The sequence below is a fragment of the Narcine bancroftii genome, chromosome 3, assembly GCF_036971445.1.
Source record: "Narcine bancroftii isolate sNarBan1 chromosome 3, sNarBan1.hap1, whole genome shotgun sequence".
Lineage (NCBI taxonomy): Eukaryota > Metazoa > Chordata > Chondrichthyes > Torpediniformes > Narcinidae > Narcine > Narcine bancroftii.
The window spans coordinates 165,782,114-165,800,456 of NC_091471.1; the positions used below are offsets into that span (position 1 = coordinate 165,782,114).

Sequence of the window (18,343 nt, forward strand, 5' to 3'; positions counted from 1 at the left end):
CCCCTTGCAACTAAAGACATACTCACCTAAATGCGGCAGAAGCGCCTCTAAGGCGCCGATGCCAACCCTCCTCTGGGAGAGATAATCGACAGAGTGCTGCACTCCACCAACACACCTGAATGTGCAGCCGCTGTAAGTAGTTGCCTGGGGGCGGGCTGATGACTCCATCAGCCGGTGACCCAACTTCCCACTGCCTGAAAGCCCCACTCTCCTACCTGACAGCCCTGCCCCACTGGGGAGGGGAGGTTGGTGGGGGACATTGGGGCAGGTGCAGCTGGCGGGGGATGTCGGGTCGGGGCAGCGACGGGAGACGTCAGGGGGCAGACGATGTGGTCTGTCATAGCCTGGCTGGCTGCTTCTGCACTGGGGCCCCTCTCTATGGCTCAAAATGCATTGGTCTTCTCTACCCATAATCTACAGATGGAACTGTTATGGGAAACACAGAACGGTTCCACCTGCATGGGGGGTTTTAGGTAGGGAAGACGGCCATTGCTATGCTGCATATTTATGATGGGTAGCGCTGCAGCACCAGTCACCCCCCCCCCCCCGCCCCCCTCCCCCACCTCCATACAAGGTGCCTCTGGATATGAATAGGACCTTTCAGGTGGACCAAGCAATGCTGCAAGCAGCCTTTTAGGGCTGCTACCCGAAAGGTGAGTCCGCAAGTTAAGATCTGGTTCTGCCGCCACCCTCAAGGCAGAGGTGCACCTGAAATGGCCTTTAGTCTCTGTCATTCATTAACACTTGCAAATGCCAGCCTGTTTGACCGGCCTGCCAACCTGTTGGAGTCAGTCGGCAAGCCATTTAGCATCTTTGTTGTTAAAGGTGCTATGACTTCTGGAGCTGCGGTGTGTGTGGGGGGGGTGTGGGTTTGCTGTGATTACCTTGAAATGTTTTTAGGGCAGAAGTGATAATTGATCTTAATTTCCTGTATGGAATGTCCCTTGGCTTAATATTTGTCACTTCCTTCCAGTCTTTGCTCTGGAAGCCTGTGACTTTATTTCTGTAACAGAGGAAAATCTGTACTGGTTTTCTCATAATTGATATTTCTAGGTAGGCTATAAACACAACCTTCTACAATGCTTCATATGCCACGTTCTCCTATCTAGACAACATCCCAGTAAATCTCCGTTGCACCTTCATCAAAGCATCTACATCCTACTTGTAATGAGGTGACCAGAACTGAACCCATGTGGCCTAACCAGAGTTTTGTAGAGTTACAATATTACCTGATGGATGTTAATCTGAGAATGGTGTCCCAGTGTAAAATTGAGCTATGCTATTCACAAAAAAAAATCAAAAGGTAGATTGAATTTGATAAATTGGGAAATATTGTTCTGTGAAAATGTGTACTTTGTCTTGTTTTAAGTATTTTTCTGTCTAGGTTGATAGTGATGGGATGTGATGGTCCACCAATGGGGATATTTTGTGGCATGATCCTATTGTTATCAATACCCACTAATGGATGAGTTTGTCGAGTTGGGCAGCCCAGTTAGTGTAGTGGTTAGCACAACAATATTATAGTGCAAGCAACCCAGTTTTGAATCTCTATAAATAGTTTGTAAGATCTTGCTATGACTTGCATGTTGTTTTTTTCCGGGTACTCTGGTTTTCTCCCATCCTCCAGAAACATACGTGGTCGGTAAGCTAATTGGGTGTAATTGGTTTGCATTTATTTCATGGGCAGTCATGGCCTTCCTATTGTGCTGTATTGTTTTAAAAATGTCTTCTTATACAGAGTTCTTCACAGTGTTGATTTGGCCTCTCGTTTGACTTTAGGGGACGGCAGAGTTAATATTTTATTATTTATTTCCATCCTGCTCCGACTCTGGCCTCCCATTTCTGAGCCCCCTACTCCATTCCTCAAAGCCCCATGTCATCGTAAGTGTTTGCTCCACCACAACCTTCCAATCTCCACTGTGGGCTGAGAAATTTCTTTAAATTCTTTTGTACATCCTCTAAACCCAAATCATTTGAATTTTTAATTCTCTCATTTCCACCGGTGCCATCACACATTTCAGCCGGATGAGTTGGGTCTGTGGGCCTGTTTCCATGACTCCGTGGCACACCCTTTCACATAATCTCTTCTGCTCATCACCTTCTCTTCTTTTCTCTCCTCCCCTTTCTCCAATGTACTAAATCTCATTTTATCTCACACTTTTGCCTCTTCCAATGTTGACCAGAAGCATTAACTGGTAACTCTCTCTGAGCAGATTCCAACTGACCCAGGGAGTACTTTGCATTTTCTGCTTTAATTTACAATTATGCTTGAAAATTTTGTTATTTCATCTTAAACAGATTGAAAGAGCATGGTTGCTATGGAGTCAGGAGTCTATCTACAATACAACATGCCTTGAGGCATTTAATTTAAAATGACATGCTCCTAGTGTTTACAACATTTATCAATGTGTCACACAATTTTGATCAATACAGCGTTGTTCCACTGATTCTGGAACTCAATTCTCCTCAAACATGCTGAGTTTTGTGCAGTAATCCAAACTAGGGATTTTACAACAGAGAGCCATTGTGAAGCCCTTTGTAGAGAAGCGTCAATGCCTTCAGACAGTTTGAAGCCTCAGGAAATTTCCAATTACCATATTTTCAAGGAACATAAAGTATCTAAACAATTTTAATTTTTTATGATTATCTAATGATTATTATGGAGTCACAAGTATGTTCAGACCCACAGTGCAAATTAATAAAACTTTAATATTTTGAATTGTAGGCTATTGTTGGGCAGTAAGTTGTTTAGCCTTATTGAATGTAGTCACCTTGATACTACTCCCTTGAGTTAATCATCCTTCCGACATAGTTTTAATTTATCTCGTCTTCGCAAATCCTTTGAAAGCCTCATCCCTCCCTATCTCCTCCAGCTCTGTGGAACACTTCTGAGAACACCACTACAATACTGGCATCTTACACACCCCTGCCCACTGATCACTCTCAACAGTGCCTAAGAGGCCGATGACTCCATGATAGCCGTCTCTGAGGCTGACGTCAGAACACCATTCAAGAAGGTGATCCCTTGGGGAGGAGTCACGTGATGGAGTAGTGGCCGGTCGGGAAAATCAACCCTCTCCAGGAAAATAGGAAAAAAGTTAGGAAAAAGCAAAGCATTACAAAAGTAAAATATAAGAAATAGAAGATAAAGATACAGAGAAGAGAAAGAAGATGGCTCCCAAGGAGAAAGTAAAAGCAACTGGAAAAAAAGTAGAAAACTTGCCTGAGAAGATAGAAGGCCTTACCTGTATGAAGGAACAGGATGCTGTGGTGGCGAAGACCCTTGAGGTCAGTACGTGCCCTGCAGAGTTATGACCCACCAGCCGGTGCACTACAAAAATGGCTCTCAGAGCCAAACAAAAGTGTGCAGTGCGTAATCAAAGGAGAAAGAGGACACCAGCGGGAGGGGGGCTCAACAGAGTAGCGGGCTGTCACAGAGTGAACAGCTGAGGGACACCCAACACCAGGGCACTCAGCTGGAGGACGAGGAAGCCAGCAGAAGAGGGAGCAATGAAACAGATAAGGGAGACCGATGGGAGGATAGCCGACAAGAAGATAAACGTCAGGAAGCACAACAGACAAGCAGCCCAGGAGGGGAGGACCAGCAACAAAAGGTCCAGCAAGAAGAGGCCCGACAAAGAGATACAAGCAGCTCATCGGGAAAAACAGAAGAGACACAGACACAAAGAAGAGAAGAAGAAGACACAAACACAGATACAGACACAGAAGAAGAGGAACAAGAAGACCAAGATCTTCACAGAGAAATAAAAGGTAAAACTGATGAACAGAATATAGATAAAGTCTTTTTTTAATTTTTTTTATTTTTCACACTATGAACCATACTAACCAAAATACACACAAACATTTCCCTCTTGAATATACAGTGTCATTTTCTCCCCTTTTCCCCCCTCCTTTCCCTCCCTCCTTCACCCTCCCCCCAACCACTCAACGTTCAACATATATGATACATTAAACCCTTTAAACAATGTCATCACACAATGAAAATAAACAAGAAATTTGTATCTTCTACTTTTACATACTGGGTTAGTTCATTTCATCATCTTCTCCTTCTGTCATTTTAGGCGGTAGAGGTCCGCGGTAGGACTTCTCTGTTGTGTTCCATGTACGGTTCCCAAATTTGTTTGAATACTGTGATGTTATTTATTAAATTATATGTAATTTTTTCCAATAGAATACATTTATTCATTTTTATGTACCATTGCTGTATTCTCAGGCTATCTTCTAATTTCCAGGTTGACATAATATATTTTTTTTGCTACAGCTAAGGCTATCATAATAAATCTTTTTTGTGCTCCATCCAAATCGAGGCCTAGTTCTTTACTTCTTATATTACTTAGAAGAAAGATCTCTGGATTTTTTGGTATGTAGCTTTTTGTGATTTTATTTAATACCTGGTTTAGATCTTCCCAAAACTTTTCCACTTTCTCACATGCCCAAATTGCATGTACTGTTCTTCCTGTTTCCTTCTTACAGTGAAAACATCTGTCTGATACTGTTGGGTCCCATTTATTTAACTTTTGGGGCATGGTGTATAGCCTGTGTAACCAATTATATTGTATCATGCGTAACCTCGTGCTTATTGCATTTCTCATAGTTCCGGAGCATAGCTTTTCCCATGTTTCATTTTTTATCTTTATGTTAAGATCTTGTTCCCATTTTTGTTTGGGTTTACAGCTTGTTTCCTCGTTCTCTTTCTCTTGCAGTTTGATGTACATGTTTGTTATAAATCTTTTAATTATCATTGAGTCTGTCATCACATATTCAAAATTGCTTCCTTCTAGTAACCTCAGCCTGCTTCCCAATTTGTCCTTCAAGTAGGTTTTCAGTTGGTGGTATGCAAACATTGTACCATGAGTTATTCCATATTTCTCCTTCATTTGTTCAAAAGATAATAATTTATTTCCTGAAAAACAATTTTCTATTCTTTTGATCCTTTTTCCCTCCCATTCTCTAAAGGAAAGGTTATCTATTGTGAAAGGGATTAGTTGATTTTGCGTAAATATTAATTTTGGTAGTTGATAATTTGTTTTATTCCTTTCTATGTGAATTTTCTTCCAAATATTGAGCAGATGATGCAGTACTGGTGAATTCCTATGTTGCACCAGCTTTTCATCCCACTTATATAGTATATGTTCAGGTGCCTTCTCCCCTATTTTATCTAGCTCTAACTGCAGGGGAATCACGCTGCTCTCCATTGAAGGCAAAATCTTCGCTAGGATTCTCCTAAATAGAATAATACCTAGTGTCGCCGAGAATGTTCTCCCAGAATCACAGTGCGGCTTTCGCGCAAACAGAGGAACTACTGACATGGTCTTTGCCCTCAGACAGCTCCAAGAAAAGTGCAGAGAACAAAACAAAGGACTCTACATCACCTTTGTTGTCCTCACCAAAGCCTTCGACACCGTGAGCAGGAAAGGGCTTTGGCAAATACTAGAGTGCATCGGATGCCCCCCAAAGTTCCTCAACATGGTTATCCAACTGCACGAAAACCAACAAGGTCAGGTAAGATACAGCAATGAGCTCTCTGAACCCTTCTCCATTAACAAAGGCGTGAAGCAAGGCTGCGTCCTCGCACCAAACCTCTTTTCAATCTTCTTCAGCATGATGCTGAACCAAACCATGAAAGACCTCAACAATGAAGACGCTGTTTACATCCAGTACCGCACAGATGGCAGTCTCTTCAATCTGAGGTGCCTGCAAGCTCACACCAAGACACAAAAGAAACTTGTCCGTGAACTACTCTTTGCAGATGATGCCGCTTTAGTTTCCCATTCAGAGCCAGCTCTTCAGCGCTTGACGTCCTGTTTTGCGGAAACTGCCAAAATGTTTGGCCTGGAAGTCAGCCTGAAGAAAACTGAGGTCCTCTATCAGCCAACTCCCCACCATGACAACCAGCCCCCCCACATCTCCATCGGGCACACAAAACTCAAAACGGTCAACCAGTTTACCTATCTCGGCTGCACCATTTCATCAGATGCAAGGATCGACAATGAGATAGACAACAGACTCGCCAAGGCAAATAGCGCCTTTGGAAGACTACACAAAAGAGTCTGGAAAAACAACCAACTGAAAAACCTCACAAAGATAAGCGTATACAGAGCCATTGTCATACGCACATTCCTGTTCGGCTCCGAATCATGGGTCTTCTACCGGCATCACCTACGGCTCCTAGAACGCTTCCAACAGCGTTGTCTCTGCTCCATCCTCAACATTCATTGGAGCGACTTCATCCCTAACATCGAAGTACTCGAGATGGCAGAGGCCGACAGCATCGAGTCCACACTGCTGAAGATCCAGCTGCGCTGGGTGGGTTAAGTCTCCAGAATGGAGGACCATCGCCTTCCCAAGATCGTGTTATATGGCGAGCTCTCCACTGGCCACCGTGACAGAGGTGCACCAAAGAAGAGGTACAAGGACTGCCTAAAGAAATCTCTTGGTGCCTGCCACATTGACCACCGCCAGTGGGCTGATATCGCCTCAAACCGTGCATCTTGGCGCCTCACAGTTTGGCGGGCAGCAACCTCCTTTGAAGAAGACCGCATAGCCCACCTCAATGACAAAATGCAAAGGAGGAAAAACCCAACACCCAACCCAAACCAACCAATTTTCCCCTGCAACCGCTGCAACCGTGTCTGCCTGTCCCGCATCGGACTTGTCAGCCACAAACGAGCCTGCAGCTGACGTGGACATTTACCCCCTCCATAAATCTTCGTCCGCGAAGCCAAGCCAAAGAAAGAAGAATCTGGTCCAATCTGGTTTTTCCCTTGTTTGATAAAAATCTGATAGGTATCTTAATTGTGCTGCTCTATAATAATTCTTAAAGTTTGGCAGCTGCAAACCACCTTATTTGTACCATTCTGTTAATTTATCTAGCACTATCCTCGGTTTCCCCCCTTTCCATAAGATTTGATAAAGTCTTTTTTGAAGAACAAATGAGATCACTAAAAGAATGGTTATCATTTGAGTTTAATGCAATTAAAAGGAAAATGAAAAGAACAGAAGATGAAATGCCAAGGTTAGAACTGGTAATGACAGAAATACAGAAAAGAGTAGAGAATTTGGAAGATTGGGAAGGGTGTAGAAATGGAAATAAATGACTTAAGAGAAAAATTGGAAGAAAGTGACCAAAATTTAAAGAGACACAAGAGTTGTTATCTCAGAAAATTGATATGTTGGAAAACTATAGTAGGCAAAACAACATAAAAATAGTGAGCCTGAAGGAGGCACAGATCTGAAGGAATTTATAAAAGGTCCTGGGAATGACAGAAATGCAGGAAGAAATGGAAATAGAAAGGGCACATAGAGCATTAGCTTTGAAACCACAGGCACATAAAAAATGAAGATACATCTTAGTAAAATTTTTGAGATACATGACAAGAGAAAATATACTGGAATGGGCAAGGAATAAAGTTAGAGAAGATAATAAACAATTGGAATACAAGGGTCAAAAATTATTTTTTTCCCAGACATAAGTTTTGAACTCTTAAAGAGGAGGAAGGAGTTTAATATAGTGAAATCGATTTCATGGAAAAAAGGTTACAAATTCATATTAAAACATTCAGCCGTATTTAAAATATTTATACCCGGGGAGCAAAACAGACTGTTCTCAGATCCAGAGAAAGCACAAGAATTTGCAGAACGTTTGCAGGAAAGGAGAAGAGATGAAGATATATAACAAGAATGAAGAATGGCAATAAAGTATATTTAAAGATGTAAAAACAATGTATATATAAAGAACTAAAGAGGGAAAAGAGAAGGGAAGGAAGGGAGTAAGGGGGAAAAAAGAGAGAGTACTTTGTTACATATGTTAAAAAAAGTGTTTTCTGGAGAGGGCTGGGTAGAGGGGAATTAACCGTCACTGCAAAATCAGTTGACGCTGTGAACAAGGTCGCAATCCAAATGAAAAGAGGAGTTGTGGTTGCCCGGAAAGGGATATGGGGCAACTCAGAGAGGGGGGGGAACATTTGGGGTTAAGGTATTAGTGGACGTAGGAACTGCGGGGATACTTTATGTTTTAAATGTGTTGTCGTACATAAAGTGTAATAAGAGAAAACTAAGAGATGAAAATGGGGAAAAGGGGGATGAAGGTGGCAAAGAGGTGGAAAAGAGGTGTATGCAAGTTATAAGATGGCCATGTTGAATTATATGACTATAAACATTAATGGAATACATAACCAAATTAAAAGGAAGAGGCTACTAAATTTATTGAAGAATGAAAAAATAGATATAGCATTTGTGCAGGAAATGCATCAAACTGAAGTGGAACATAACAAATTAAAGAGAGACTGGGTAGGACACGTAATGGCAGCATCATATAATTCAAAAGGTAGAGGTGTAGCCATACCAGTTGACAAAAATGTACCAATCAAAATAGAGGAGGAAATAATAGATCTGGCAGGGAGGTATGCAATGATAAAGTGTCAGATGTACTCAGAATTTTGGAATTTGCTCAATATATATGTGCCTAATGAGGAGGATCAAAAGTTTATGCAGGATATTTTTTTGAAGATTGCAGACACACAAGGAAATATATTGATAGGATGGGATTTTAACCTTAATTTGGACTCAATGTTGGATAAAACTGGACAAAAGATAAGTAAAAAGAATAAAGTAGCCAAATTTATGGTTAAATCAATGCAGGAAATGAAACTTATGGATATATGGAGGAAGAAACACCCAAGAGAGAAGGAATTTTCATATTATTTGAGTAGGCACAAAACTTACTCAAGGATTGATATATATTTTGTTGTCAGCCCATATTCAAGGGAGAGTTAGGAAAACTGAGTATAAAGCTAGACTACTATCAGATCATTCACCCCTATTATTAGCAATAGAACTGGAGGACATCCCACCAAGAACATATAGATGGAGGTTAAACTCCATGCTACTTAAAAGACAGGAATTTAGGGAGTTTATTGAATGCCAAATTAAAATAAATTTTGAAATAAACACAGGATCAGTGAAAGACAAAGTTATATTATGGGAGGCTATGAAAGCCTTCATTAGAGGGCAGATAATAAGTTATGTGACTAAGATGAAAAAGGATTACAATCTGGAAATAGAGCAGTTGGAAAGGGAGATAATAAGTACTGAAAAGGAATTAGTAAAAAGGGATGATATAATGAAAAGGAGAGAAATGGCAGACAAAAAAATTAAATACGAAACATTACAAATGTACAAGGTGGAGAAGAACATAATGAAAACAAAGCAAAAGTATTACGAACTGGGAGAAAAAATACATAAAATATTAGCCTGGCAACTTAAAACAGAACAAGCTAAAAGAACGATACTGGTGTCAAGGAAAAAGGACAAATATATTACATATAATCCAACAGAGATTAATGAAAATTTTAAGGAATTTTATGAACAATTGTATCAAACCGAGAACGAGGGGAAAGATGACAAAATAGAGGAATTTTAGCTAAAATTGAACTGCCAAAATTGCAAGAAGAAGAACAAAACAAACTAATAAAACCATTTGAAATAGAGGAAATACAGGATATATTTAAAAAGATGCTGAACAATAAACATCAGGAGAGGATGGATTTCCAATAGAATTCTATAAAACATTTAAAGAGTTATTAATTCCTCCTCTCCTGGAAGCAATAAACCAGATAAAAGAAACACAAAACTTGCCAGATTCATGTAAGACAGCAATAATTACAGTATTATTAGCAAGCAGATTGGCCGATTGTGTACTGAAAATAGTAAAACAAGATCAAACTGGATTTATTAAGAAAAGATGAACAGTGGACGATGTCTGCAAACTTATTAATCTAATCCACGCAGTTCAAGGAAATAAGAAACCAACAGTGGCTGTTGCTCTAGACGCAGAAAAAGCCTTTGACAGAGTAGAGTGGAATTACTTATTTAAAGTATTAGAGAAGTTCAATCTACCAGAAAAAATACATAACTTGAATTAAAGCAGTATATAAGGGACCGTTGGCAAAGGTAACAGTAAATGGATATATATCGAACCAATTTAAATTAAATAGGTCAACGAGACAGGGATGTCCATTATCCCCCTCATTGTTCGCCTTAGCAATAGAACCTTTGGCATAACTGATAAGAATATAAAATAAAATAATGGGGATAAAAATAAAGGAGAAGGAGTATAAAATCAGTTTATTTGCAGATGACATCATAGTATTCCTAACAGAACCAGAGGTATCAGTAAAAGAACTACATAAGAAATTTAAGGAATATGGAGAAATATCAGGGTACAAGATCAACACAAATAAAAGTGAAGTGATGCCAATGAGTAACGCAGACTATACAGAATTTTAAAAAGAATCACCATTTAAATGGCAAGCACACACAATCTGATACCCAGGGATCAGGTTAGATAATAACTTAAGCCACTTATACAAATTAAATTGTCAGCCATTAATAAAGAAATTGCAAGAAGACTTAGAACATTGGAAAGAATTATCGCTAATGTTGATAGGGAGGGTAAACTGCATTAAAATGAACATGTTCCCAAGGATACAATGCTTATTTCAAACGTTACAAATTCCTTTAACAGAAAAATTCTTTAAGGAACTAAAGAGAATAATAAGGAAATTTTTATGGAAAGGGAGGAATCCAAGGGTAGTGTTAGATAAATTAGCAGAGAAGTATAATCAAGGTGGTTTGCAGTTACCAAATTTTAGAAATTATTATAGAGCCACACAATTAAGGTATTTATTAGATTTTTACCAGTCAAGGGAAAAACCAGACTGGTCTAAGATAGAACTAGATAAAATAGGGGAAAAGGTACCAGAACATATACTTTATAAGTGGGATGAATAACTGGTGCAATATAAAAACTCACCAGTACTGCATCATTCACTTAATACATGGAAGAAAATCCACTTAGAAAGGAAAAAAATGATCAAATACCAAAATTACTATTGACGCAAAATCCGCTAATCCCTTTTACAATAGACAACCTTTCCTTGAGAAAATGGGAGAGAAAAGGAATCAAAAGAATAGAAAATTGTTTTTTGGGAAATAATTTATTAACATTTGATCAGTTGAAGTACAAATATGGAATAACAATGTTTGCATATCATCAATTGAAAGCTTATTTAAAGGATAAATTGGGAAACAGCTTGAGATTACCTGAAGGAAGCAGCTTTGAATATGTGATTACAGACACAATGATAATTAAAAGATTTATGCCAAACATGTACATCAAGCTGCAAGATAAGGAAAATGAAATAAACTATAAACCTAAGCAGAAGTGGGAAAAGGATCTAAACATTAAGATAAAAAATGAAGTTTGGGAAAAGTTATGTTCTAGAACTATGAAGAATACAATAAACACAAGGTTATGCATGAGACAGTATAATTGGTTACACAGGGTATATATTACTCCTCAAAAATTAAAAAAATGGGACTCAACATTATCAGTTAGTTGTTTTCGCTGTAAGAAGGAAATGGGAACAACATTACATGCAACTTGGGCATGTACGAAAGTAAATATGTTTTGGGAAGAATTAAATCAGATACTAACTAAAATTACAAAACATAATGTACCAAAAAAACCAGAGATATTTCTTTTAAGTAACTTAAGAAGTAGAGAATTAGGCCTCAAATTGGATTAAGTGCAAAAAAAAATTCACTATGATAGCCTTAGCGATAGCAAAAAAAATGTATAATGTCAACTTGGAAATGGAAGAGAGCATGAGTATACAGCAATGGTACATGGAAATTAATAAATGTATTCCATTGGATAAAATAACATATAATTTAAAAATTAAAGTCACAATGTTTGACCAAATTTGGGAACCATACATGGAACATATTAGAGAGAGCTTGCCTACGACCTCCATGCCCTAAAATGTGAGAATGAAAATGATAAGAAGACAAAATGATTAGATTCAGTGTATAATAAATAGATGATGCATTTTTCTTGATTATTTTCCTTTGTGTGAAGATATTGTTTTATAGTTTTATTGTATTGTAAATGTTGAATATTTATGGGTTTTGGAAGGGGGTAGGTAGAGGGGAGGGAGGGAAAGGGGAGAAAAAAAGGGGAGAAAAGACCACTGTGTAAATTTAATGAGAAATGTTTGTACATATTTTGGTTGATATGGTTCATAGTGTGAAAATTTTTTTAAATTATATATTTAAAAAAGTGATCCCTCGCAAGGGGTCAGGCCCTGGCAGGGTCCTAAAAATCTGTGCCAACCAACTAACTGAAATGTTCATGGACACATTCAATCTTTCATTGCTGCAGTCAGAGGTTCTTACCTGCTTCTGTGTCCAAGAAGAGCAGAGTGAGCTCCCTCAATGACTATTGCCCAGTAGCACTAACATCTACTGTAATTAAATGTTTTGAGAGGTTGGTTATACCCAGAAGTAACATATACCTAAGTAAAGATCTGAACCCACTGCAATTTATTTGTCATCACAATCACTCCAAAGCTGACACATTATCACTGGCTCTCCACTCTGGATCACCTAGACAACAGCAACATCGACATCAGGCTACTCTTCATCGAGTACAGGTCAGCCTTCAATACAATTATTTCTTCAGTGCTAGTCAACAAGCTCCAAACCGTGGACCTCTGCACCTCCCTTTGCAACTGGATTCTTGACTTCCTCATCAGAAGACCATAGTCAGTACAAGTTGGAAACAATGTCTTTCTTTTCTTTCTTTGGCTTGGCTTCGCGGACGAAGATTTATGGAGGGGGTAAATGTCCACGTCAGCTGCAGGCTCGTTTGTGGCTGACAAGTCCGATGCGGGACAGGCAGACACGATTGCAGTGGTTGCAAGGGAAAATTGGTTGGTTGGGGATGGGTGTTGGGTTTTTCCTCCTTTGCCTTTTGTCAGTGAGGTGGGCTCTGCGGTCTTCTTCAAAGGAGGTTGCTGCCCGCCAAACTGTGAGGCGCCAAGATGCACGGTTTGAGGCAATATCAGCCCACTGGCAGTGGTCAATGTGGCAGGCACCAAGAGATTTCTTTAGGCAGTCCTTGTACCTCTTCTTTGGTGCACCTCTGTCACGGTGGCCAGTGGAGAGCTCGCCATATAACACAATCTTGGGAAGGCGATGGTCCTCCATTCTGGAGACGTGACCCACCCAGCGCAGCTGGATCTTCAGCAGCGTGGACTCGATGCTGTCGACCTCTGCCATCTCGAGTACTTCGACATTAGGGATGAAAGCGCTCCAATGAATGTTGAGGATGGAGCGGAGACAACGCTGGTGGAAGCGTTCTAGGAGCCGTAGGTGATGCCGTTAGAGGACCCATGATTCGGAGCCGAACAGGAGTGTGGGTATGACAACGGCTCTGTATACGCTTATCTTTGTGAGGTTTTTCAGTTGGTTGTTTTTCCAGACTCTTTTGTGTAGTCTTCCAAAGGCGCTATTTGCCTTGGCGAGTCTGTTGTCTATCTCATTGTCGATCCTTGCATCTGATGAAATGGTGCAGCCGAGATAGGTAAACTGGTTGACCGTTTTGAGTTTTGTGTGCCCGATGGAGATGTGGGGGGGCTGGTTGTCATGGTGGGGAGCTGGCTGATAGAGGACCTCAGTTTTCTTCAGGCTGACTTCCAGGCCAAACATTTTGGCAGTTTCCGCAAAACAGGACGTCAAGTGCTGACAATGTCTACTCCTCACTGATTATCAACAAAGGTGCACCTCAAAAATGCATGCTTAGCCCTACTCACTCTACACCCATGATGGTGAGGCTTGGCACAATTCAAATGCTATCTGCAAATTTGCCAATGACACACTGGTTGTTATCAGAATCACAGATCTCAATGAGGAAGCGTACAGGAGAGAAATAGATTAACTATTTCAATGGTGTCACCACAACAATTTTGCAAAAAACAAGGAGATGATTGTGGACTTCTGGAGGAAATCAGGAGAACCCGAGCCAGTCCCCATTGAGGGGTCAGCAGTGAAGGGGGTCAAGAACTTCAAATTCCTGGGTGTCAACCTCTATAAGGATCTGTTCAGGAGCCTCCATGTCAATGCAATCAGGAAGAAGGCCTGCCAGCGGCTGTACCTTGAGGAGTTTGAGGAGGTTCAGTCCATCACCAAAGACTCTTGGAAACTTCAACAGATGTACCATGAAGAGAATTCTGGCTGGTTGCATCACTGTCTGGTATGGAGGTGCCTACACTCAGGACAGGAAAAAACTCCAGAGGGTTGTTAACTCAGCCTGCAACATCACAGGCACCAGACTTCACATGAGGCGGTGTCTTAAAAAATCAATCTCTATACTCAAAGACCCCCCACCACCAAGGCCATGCCTTCTTCACTCTGCTACTATCAGGAAAAAAGGTATGGGAGCCTAAAGGCAAGCACTCAACAGCACAAGGACAGCTTCTTCCCCTCTGTCATCAGATTCCTGAATGAACAATGAACTAGAGACGCTATCTCACTTAGTCTTTTTTCTTTTTCTTGCACTATTTTTATTTACTTTGAAATGAGGTTCATAGAAATGTTTGCACAGTGATACCGCTGCTGCAAAACAACAAATTTTGTGACATGTTCATGACAATAAATTCTATTTCTGCTTCTGATTCTGTCATTGGTGACTGTGGCTTCAGTAACTCAGCACCGAAACTCCATTGGCTCTCCCCTCCATAACCTCATTCCATTAAAGAATTTGTGATGGGGGTCATAATTTTTTTTAAAACAAATTTTATTTATTAATCACAATAAGTCATACAATAAAAATCCCCCACCCCAAAAATCCCCACACACCCCTCCCAACCCCCCCCAACCCTGTAACCTACCCCAAAAAAAGAAAAGGCAGAATAGAAGAGAAGATCATCTTACAAAACAACGGGGGGGGGCGTGGCAACATGGCGTAGAGTCTAGACGTGTAATCTCAACCTCTCTGGCCAGACTTTTAAGAACCCATTTTTAACTCTTTGTTTTTCAGTTTAAACTTTTTTAAAAACTTAGTTTAAAGTATCAAGGAATTGTTATGGCTCCTAATGGTAAAAAGATTAAACCTCAACTGCAAAAGAAACTACATTTTCGGAGTGTTGAAGATTCAGGACCTGAAAAAACTGCTATGACTTCAGATTTGCTTTTCTCCATCTCAAAGTCACAAAGATTGCCTGTGGGAGCTGAAAAAAAATGATTACTACTTACCAGGAGAAGGATATCACTGCAATTACTCGTTCTCAGGAGGAAGGTGCGTGTTCCCAAGAAGTGGATCCTGATTCTGGCAGTCTGCCAACGGCAGAGGGAGCTCGCAGAAAAATGAATCCATTGTTTGAAACCACTCAGGCAGTACTTCAGTCTGAAGTGAGTTCTTGAAACAACGGCGAGTTGTGGGGGAAGATCAGCATCAACCCCCTGAGGAAGTCGGGGTGTCGTCGTTGGGAGTTCAAACTCGCAGTAAGACTGTTAAAGTGCCTGCTGTTGAGCTGCAGCAGGAGTTGCCATTATTTGGTTCTGACACTATCTTAAAGAAAACAGGATCAGGTCTTTCTGAACTACAAGTTAACCTGTTAAGTACCGTTACTCAACCGATATTGCAAGAGTTAGCTCAAATGAAAGATAGTATGAAGTCAGAATTCACTACAGTTAATACACGAATGGAAGTATTTTCTGAAGATTTAAAAATATTTCAGTCTACTTTTTTGGAATGTAAACAGCAAGTGGCCTCTAATACAGAAAAAATGATGGAGGTGGAAAAATCCGTTAAAGAATTGCGAGAACATGAAAAGGAGTTAGAAAGGAAAGTAGATTATTTGGAAAATCAAAGTAGAACAATGTGAAGATTGTTGGTTTGCCAGAAGGTATGGAAGATCAAGATCCTTTTTGTTTTTTTACAGAATGGATCCCACAAATATTGGGACAAGAATTTTTCTCTGGAGGCTTGGGATTGGAAAGAGCTCATAGAGCCTTAAGAAGAAGACCTCCGCCTGATCAATCACTGAGACCCGTGATAATTCGATGCTTGAATTATTTGGACAGAGAAATGATACTTCGTACTGTGTACAGTTCTGGTCACTGATTTATAGGAAGGATATTAACAACATAGAGAGAGAGTGCAGAGAAGATTTACAAAAATGTTGCCTGGGTTTCAGCATCTGGAATATAAGGAAAGATTGAGCAAATTAGGTCTTTATTCCTTGGAACAGAAGGCTGAGAGGGGATTTGATAGAGGTGTTTAAGATAATGAGAGGGATAGATAGAGTTGATGTGGAAAGGCTTTTCCCATTGAGAGTAGGAGAGATGGATACAAGAGGTCATAGGTTGAAAGTTGATGGGCAAAGGTTTAGGAGTAACATGAGAGGGAACTTCTTTACTCAGAGAGTGGTTACTGTATGGAATGGGCTTCTGGGAAAGGTGGTGGAGGCAGGATCAATTTTGTCATTTAAGAAAGAGTTGGATAAGTATGTGGATGGGAGGGGGATGGAGGGATATGGGCAGAGTGCTGGTAAGTGGGATTAGAGGAGGGTACTTGGATCAGTGCGGACTAGAAGGGCCAAATTGGCCTGTTTCCATGCTGTAATTGTTATATGGTTATATGTTATATGGTCTAGCAGTGCAAAATGTGAGACAATGACAAGCTCCGTTAATGATTCAGAATAGTAGAGTTTTTTTTTATCCCGATTTGAGTCAAGAGGTTATTCAAAGTCGGCGTCAATTTCATCCAGTTAAAGTAATTTTGTGCCATAAAGGTTATAAGTCTACTTTTCGTTATCCGGCAGTGTTTTGCGGAGACTTTCAATCTCAGTTTTTTGAGAATGAGCGTGAAGCAATGATTTTTGCTGATTCGTTGCCAGATGTACGAGGATCAAGATGTAGTCCACTATTGTCCCCTAAAGAAAAATCTGGTTGTTCTGGAAATGGAAGAAATGGTAGAAATGGGAGAAATGGGAATGGAAAGAATCTAATTTCTCCTGAAATGGGGTCGTTGAGTTTGGAATCTCTTGGATGAATAGAAGAACTTACTTATTCTTACTTTATTTTTATGTCATTATGATATCTTGTTGTTATTCTTTGTTTGGCAGGGGAGGGAGAGATTTGCTCTATGCTCTATTAGTCATCAGCCACTGGTGGGTGATCCACACCCAAGTTTGCTTTAGGGATTACTACCTTTTGGTAGTTTTTTGGGGTTTTTTTTTAAATTACTTTATCTTGTTTTTCTTTTTTTTAATTTTTATTTTATTTAGATTTTAATTTGTGGTTTCTTTTACTCCTATTGGAGGGCCTATTTACGTTACTTTGAGTTTTTATATAGATATTATTAGTTCTTAGTAATATTAGTAGATATGTCAAAGTTGAGGTTTGCTACTTTTAATATTCGATGTTACTTTTAATGTTCGAGGCTTAAATACACCAATTTTTGTTTAGATGGAATGTAAAATTGTTTCAGCAATATAATGTGCCTATATTAAAACATTTAATGAAGTTATGGACAAAGAAAAAGAAAATGATAGATATTAGTGGTGAATTGTCAGCCTTGACTCTGTTGTATAATAATCAAATTATTTCTTTCTCAATACATAATCGAAGTTTATTACATTAGAAATTTAAAGGTGTGGAAAATTTGGGAGATTGTTTTAAAGAAGGTAAATTTTTTATATATTGATCAGATGAGGGTTAGTTATGGTATTGATAAGAATTCTTTGTTTTTTTATTATCAAATTTGATCTTTGGTAAAGCATGTTGTCTGGTAGAGATAGGATTTTACCTGAAGAGTTATATTTCAGTTACGTATTAAATATTACAGGATATAAATTTCAACTTGCTTTTGTATATTTAGCATTATCTGTAGTGAAAAAATGTATTGTTAGTATGTGGAAAGATACAAATATGATTGATATTAATAGATGGCATAACGAGATGAAATATTGTTTAATAGTGAAAAAAAATCACATGTTTTGCGTGATAATTATAGTTTTTTTGTTGATGGGTGGTTGTTATTTTCAGAGTTTTTGCATTTTGATTTGCATTGATTGGATCTTAATATGTATGCTTAATTTTTCTTTATTTTTTTTCTCTTTTTATGGCTCTCCTTAGGAGAGTTTGCTGAAAGAGAGGGGGGAGGTTCTTTTTTTTTCTTCTCTTTTTTTTCTTTTATATATATAAAATATATCGTTCATGCTTAAGTTTATTGTTATATATGTTACTTATTATCTACATTTTGAATGAATAAATAAAGTTTTTTAAAAAACTTACAAAACAACCTTCAATTATTGCCATGGTTTAGTGCAACCCCAACAATTGTGGGAAAAAAACTATTACAAATTCAATCCCATATATCTCATATGCGGGCTCCAAACTTTAACAAAGAAAGAATAATTATTATGTAAATTATACATTATCCTTTTTCCATGGAATACAAGACCTAATTTCCAAA

The 18,343-nt window shown here is 39.2% G+C and overlaps 1 long non-coding RNA gene across 2 annotated transcripts in view; it reads right to left on the reverse strand.

Annotated features, from left to right (window-relative positions):
- Nucleotides 1-15,454, reverse strand: part of LOC138756281 (uncharacterized) — a 29,251-nt gene extending 13,797 nt beyond the window's left edge. For both annotated transcript variants that reach the window (XR_011352944.1, XR_011352943.1), the window contains exon 1: nt 15,118-15,454. This is a non-coding gene — a long non-coding RNA (uncharacterized lncRNA). The remainder of the gene's footprint in view (nt 1-15,117) is intronic.
- Nucleotides 15,455-18,343: the final 2,889 nt, after the last annotated feature.